A 6,771-nucleotide genomic window follows, 5' to 3' on the forward strand; every position below is an offset into this window, starting at 1 on the left:
GATCTAGATTTTAATTCATCTTCTTCTACTTCTATCTCTCAATTCTTTGCTGCTACATTCATCTTCTTCTATTCTTTTGTTATAATTTCCTTTATGTTGTTCTCATATTTTGTTGTAGATCTAGTATTGTTCCTTCTACATTCTTCCAATTCAATAACAGGTAATTCATAATAAATGTGTCTTCTTTGCTCTTCCATTGTTGATCTCTTGTTTTTGTAGTTATAGATTCCTTTAATTCTTGCATTTAATAATGTTTACTTCTATTGCACTTGTTGGCTAGGACTTGTGGCTCAAGTCAATTCATCCACTTGACTTTCCTTTATTTAGTAAGGGTTAACTAAGTGGTAGCAATGAACAATTCTCATCACAATTGAGAAGGATAACTAGGATAGGACTTCTAATTTTCATACTTTGCCAAGAGCCTTTTACAGTTGTTAGTTTATTTTCATTGCCATTTACTTTTCATGCTTCTTATCCAAAACCCCAAAATAACTCATAACCAATAACAAGACACTTTATTGTAATTCCTAGGGAGAACGACCCGAGGTTTGAATACTTCGGTTTATAAATTTTAGGGGTTTGTTTTAGTGACAAACAACTTTTTGTATGAAAGGATTAGTGATTGGTTTAGAAACTATACTTGCAACGAGAATTCATTTGTGAAATTCTAAGCCGTCAAAAATCCAATCATTAGGGACCTACTGATCCTGAGAGGCTAGGGAATCTTGATTCCCTGCTTCTCTGCACTGGCGTTTGAAAGCCCAGGAGCTGCTCCTTGATGAGCGGATATTTTATACGCTTTTTGGGGCTAATTTCATACAGATTTTAGTATGTTTTAGTTAGTTTTTAGTATATTTTTATTAGTTTTTAGGCAAAATTCATATTTCTGGACTTTACTATGAGTTTGTGTGTTTTTCTGTGATTTCATGTATTTTTTGGCTGAAATTGAGGGAGCTGAGCAAAAATCTGATTCAGGCTGAAAAAGGACTGCTGATGTTGTTGGATTCTGACCTTCTTGCACTCGGAATGGATTTTTTGGACCTATAGGAATCCAATTGGCCCGCTCTCAATTGGGTTGGAAATTAGACATCCAGGGCTTTCCAGCAATACATAATAGTTCATACTTTGCGTGAAGATAAATGACGTAAACTGGTGTTTAACGCCAGTTCCATGTTGCATTCTAGTGTTGAACACCAGAAACAGGTTGCAAGTTGGAGTTAAATGCCAGAAACAGGTTACAACCTAACGTTTAACTCCAGAAACAGCCCAGGCACATGAGAAGCTTAAGTCTCAGCCCTAGCACACACCAAGTGGGCCCCAGAAGTGGATTTCTGCACTATCCATCTTAGTTTACTCATTTTCTATAAACCTAGGTTACTAGTTTAGTATTTAAACAACTTTTAGAGGCTTATTTTGTACCTCATGACATTTTTAGATCTGAACTTTGTACTTTTTGACGGCATGAGTCTCTAAACTCTATTGTTGGGGGTGAGGAGCTCTGCAGCGTCTCGATGAATTAATGCAATTATTTTTGTTTTCTATTCAAACACGCTTGTTCCTATCTAAGATGTTCATTTGCACTTCAATGTGAAGAAGGTGATGATCCGTGACACTCATAACCATTCTCAATCTATGAATGCATGCCTAACAACCACCTCCATTCTATCTTCGATTGAATGAATATCTCTTAGATTCCTTAATCAGAGTCTTTGTGGTATAAGCTAGAATCCATTGGCAGCATCCTTGAGAATCCGGAAAGTCTAAACCTTGTTTGTGGTATTCCGAGTAGGATTCAGGGATTGGATGACTGTGACGAGCTTCAAACTCGCGAGTGTTGGGCGTAGTGATAGACGCAAAAGGATCAATGGATCCTATTCCGACATGATCGAGAACCGACAGATGATTAGCCATGCTGTGACAGAGCATTTGGACCATTTTTACTGAGAGGATGGGAAGTAGCCATTGACAATGGTGATGCCCTACATACAGCTTGCCATGGAAGGAGCCTTGCATGTTTGAAAGTAAGAAAGCATTATGTTGCAGGGATTCAGAAGGCAAAGCATCTCCAAAACTCCAACATATTGTCCATTATCGCGTAACAATTTCTTATTTTATGCCCTTTCACTTTTTACAATTGAAACTAAAGAACCCTATTGGTATCCTAACTAAGAATAATAAGATAACCATAGCTTGCTTCAAGCCAACAATCTCCGTGGGATTCGACCCTTACTCACGTAAGGTATTACTTGGACGACTCAGTGCACTTGCTGGTTAGTCGTGCGGAATTATATAGTGTGAGTGTAATTTTCGTGCACCAAGTTTTTGGCGCCATTGCCGGGGATTGTTCGAGTTTGAACAACTGACGGTTTATCTTGTTACTTAGATTAGGAAAAATTTGTCTTTTTGTTTAGAGTCACTAGGATTGCATCTTCTATTATTCCTTTTAAAAATCTTTCAAAAATATTATTTTTCTCTATTAGTTTTTAATTTTTCTTGGAGTCTTTTGTTTGAATTTAGTTTCATATTTTAAGTTTGGTGTCAATTGCATGCTTTTCTTTGTTTTTCAATTTTTGAATTGCATGTTCTTTGTTTTTCCTTGATCTTCAAATTGTTCTTGTCAATTTCTCTTGTTTGATCTTTGATTTGTCTTGTTTTATGTCTCTTCTTGTTTTTCTTGTGCTTTTTTAAAATATTAGTTTTCAAAAAAATATTTTTAATTATTAAAAATACCTCTTTAAAACACATTACATTTATAGCTCAATTGGCTAGAGCGTTGGCTTGTGTTCTGGGTAATTGGGTATCTTCTTTTTAAAATCTTTTTCATAAATAATTTTTCTTTGATTAAATCTTGAGCCAAACTTTAAGTTTGGTGTTCTCTTGTTAATTTTCTTTAATTTTTGAAAATTTATTGTGGTTTTCTAAAAATTTTAAGTTTGGTGTTCTATCTTTTGTTCTTGTTGTTCTTGTGAGTCTTCAAAGTGTTCTTGAGTCTTCCTTGTGTTTTGATCTTAAAATTTTTAAGTTTGGTGTGCCTTTGTGTTTTCTCTCCAAAATTTTCGAAAACAAGGAGCATTGGATTTAAAAAATTTAAGTCTTGTGTCATTTGTGTGTTTTTCTCTTTCATAATAAAATTCAAAAATCAAAATAAAAAAATTATTTTTTTAACTATATTTAAATAATTTTTTTTGAAACTTCTCATAAAAATTCAGATTTCAATTTCAAAATTTTTCAAATCTTATCCTTTTAAATTTTTTAAAAAAAATCATATCTTTTTCAAAAAAATATCCTAACCACTCTCTACATCATCTCCCTTTCTCTATCATGGACCTAAGTGGAAATGAACAGTCCAGAAGGACTCTGAGGTCATATGCTAACCCCACTACTGCTTCATATGGGAGTAGTATCTGCATATCCTCCATCAGAGTTAGTAGCTTTGAGCTGAATCCTCAGCTCATTATCATGGTGCAGCAAAATTGCCAGTATTCCGGTCTTCCACAAGAAGAACCTACGGAGTTTCTGGCACAGTTTTTACAAATTGCTGACACAGTACATGATAAGGAGGTAGATCAGGATGTCTACAGATTGTTACTATTTCCATTTGCTGTAAAAGACCAAGCTAAGAGGTGGTTAAATAATCAACCTAAGGCCAGCATAAGGACATGGAAACAGCTGTCAGAAAAATTCTTGAATCAATATTTCCCTCCAAAAAGGATGACACAACTAATGTTGTGCAATCAAGGCTTTAAACAAGGAGATAATGAATCTCTTTATGATGCTAGGGAGAGATACAGAGAGATGCTAAGAAAATGCCCCTCTTAAATGTTTTTAGAGTGGGTGCAGTTAGACATCTTCTACTATGGGCTTACAGAGAAAGCTCAAATTTCTCTAGACCACTCAGCTGGTAGATCTATCCACATGAGAAAGACAATTGATGAAGCTCAAGAGCTCATTGATACAGTTGCTAGAAATCAGCATCTGTACCTAAGCAGTGAATCTTCCATAAAAGAAGAGGCTAAAATAGTAACTACTGAACTCATGCCTGTAGAACAAGTTACTGAATTCAATAAGCAATTAGATTTTCTAACAAAACCGCTAGCCAAATTCAAGGAGATATTGCAAGAAACAAGAATGACTAATATGAATATGGAAGTGCAGATGAAGCAAACAGAACAATAGTTATCAAAACAAATAACAGAAGAGTGCCAAGTAGTTTAATTAAGAAGTGGAAAAATATTAAATACCTCACTTCAAGGCAGCAGGAAGCCAAGAAATGAACAAACTGCTACCCAAAATCCCTCTAAGGACAATAAGAGCCCAGAGAGGAATAATTCTGGCTTTCAAACACCAGAAAAGGGTGGAGAGCTGTCATTAAATGCCCAACCCATGCTCAATTCTGGCGTTCAAATGCCAGAAACAGGCAAGGAGTTGGCGTTGAATTCCCAAAGGAAGCTCAGTTCTGGCGTTCAGACGCCAAAAACAGGTAAGGAGTTGGCGTCTAACGCCATTGCAGCTTTCACCCCTGTCATTCAAATGCCATTGGGGGATCAAATACATACAAGTGCTGATAGCAACCCTTCTGAAAAGGCTTCTCAACCCACATCTGTAGGTAATAAACCTGCAGCAACTAAGGTTGAGGGATACAAAGCCAAAATGCCTTACCCTCAGAAACTCCACCAAGCAGAACATGATAAGCAATTTGCCCGCTTTGCAGACTATCTTAGGACTCTTGAAATAAAGATTCTGTTTGCAGAGGCACTTGAGCAAATACCCTCTTATGCTAAGTTTATGAAAGAGATCTTAAGTCATAAGAAAGATTGGAGAGAAACTGAAAAAGTTTACCTCACTGAAGAATGCAGTGCAGTCATTCTGAAAAGCTTACCAGAAAAGCTTAAAGATCCCGGAAGCTTCATGATACCATGCACATTAGAGGGTACTTGTACCAAGCAAGCTCTATGTGATCTTGGGGCAAGTATCAACCTAATACCTGCATCTACTATCAGAAAGCTTGGTTTGATTGAAGAAGTCAAACCAACCCGGATATGTCTCCAACTTACTGATGGCTCCATTAAATACTTATCAGGCGTGATTGAAGACATGATTGTCAAGATTGGGCCCTTTGCTTTTCTCACTGACTTTGTGGTGTTGGAAATGGAGGAGCACAAGAGTGCAACTCTCATTCTAGGAAGACCTTTCCTAGCAACTGGACAAACCCTCATTGATGTCCAAAAAGGGGAAGTAACCCTGAGAGTCAATGAGGACGAGTTTAAGTTGAATGTTGTTAAAGCTATGCAGCATCCAGACACACCAAACGACTGCATGAGCATTGATATTATTGACTCTCTGGTAAAAGAGGTCAATATGACTGAGAGTCTCAAATAAGAGCTAGAGGGTATCTTTAAAGATGCTCAGCCTGATTTGGAGGAACCAGAGAGAATAATAGAACCTCTGAAAATCCCTCAAGAAGAGGAGAAACCTCCCAAACCTGAGCTCAAACCATTACCACCATCCCTGAAATATGCATTTCTGGGAGAAGGTGATAGTATCGGTGATTGTAAGTTCTTTTATCTGGTATAGTATCGGTGATAGTATCCCTGAAATATGCATTTGCTGGTTCAGTGATTGTAAGTTCTTTTATCTGGTATAGTACAAGTCAGTCAATATTATGAGATACTGATTTTTATTTAATATTTCTGTGTTTTGCTGCTCCTGCTCCTGCAGTTCATCCTGAAAGTTGGAATCCTATGTGGTCTGTTTCAAGGTCAGATTGATTTTAGTTATGATATTTCATTATGTGATTTGTTTTCTAATCTATTCATTTAACTTTTGGATTGTGGTTATATGCTTTTACACAAGTAACCTGTATCTGAGAGTAGTTGTAGATGTTGGTTACTTTTCTATACAGCTTTCTAATGGTCTATATTGAACTTTTTAATTTACCAATGCAGCATACTCACAGGGCTTCTTTCATTCATGGTGAGTGCTTTCTTTCTATTCTAATTAAATTCTTATTCCTTTCATTTCCTATCTTATTTCTTTGTTTGGAAGATAGTTGTCTTGGCTCACAAAATCAGAATTATGGGGTAAAAAATGCAAGTTATTGTTCCTTTATAGCTTTAGTAGCTTGCAGTTGGTACCTTGCCATGTATGAGATTTTCTTGCTGAGTGTTTTATATCTGATAGACTTCATTCTTTCAGATGGACAACAGCCCAACCACCGTCAGTGTAAAAACCACCTCCGCCGAGAAGCAGCGTTTAGCAAAATCTTCCCATTCTTTCAATTGCAAGAAGTAGGTCTATTGCATCATCTTCTCCCAAGTCACCATAGAATTTAGCAAGGTCCCTACAATTTGTGTCCCATTTTTTTAATTATTATATTTGAATTCCTTTTGTCTTAAATTTCATTGGATCAAAGACTTTGTTAGCTATTGTGTATTTGTATTTGTCGATTTCAATGTTATGACTTTGTGAAATAGTATGGTAATATTTTTTTTGAATTGACTGAAAAAACCGAACAAACCGAACCAAACCAAACCGATTTTAATTGGTTTGGTTTGGTTCGGATGGCTTAAATAAAAAAACCAAACCAAACCGAACCGCAGTTTAATAAAGCGATTGGATCGGATGGCTTTTCTCTCAAAAACCGAACCGAACCAAACCGCACCGCGAACACCCCTAGGTGATACCTTTCCTATAATCATAAGCTCTACCTTAGAGTCACAGGAAGAGGAAGCACTAATTCAAGTGCTAAGGACACACAAGACAGCTCTTGGG

General features: G+C 36.5%; 1 long non-coding RNA gene across 1 annotated transcript; it reads left to right on the plus strand.

The window, feature by feature from the left end:
- Positions 1 to 5,715: 5,715 nt before the first annotated feature.
- Positions 5,716 to 6,313, plus strand: LOC107484187 (uncharacterized). The gene is made up of 3 exons (XR_001591051.3): positions 5,716 to 5,758; positions 5,946 to 5,973; positions 6,196 to 6,313. It is a non-coding gene; the product is annotated as an uncharacterized LOC107484187 (long non-coding RNA).
- Positions 6,314 to 6,771: the final 458 nt, after the last annotated feature.

Source organism: Arachis duranensis, chromosome 4 (genome assembly GCF_000817695.3).
Source record: "Arachis duranensis cultivar V14167 chromosome 4, aradu.V14167.gnm2.J7QH, whole genome shotgun sequence".
Classification (NCBI taxonomy): domain Eukaryota; kingdom Viridiplantae; phylum Streptophyta; class Magnoliopsida; order Fabales; family Fabaceae; genus Arachis; species Arachis duranensis.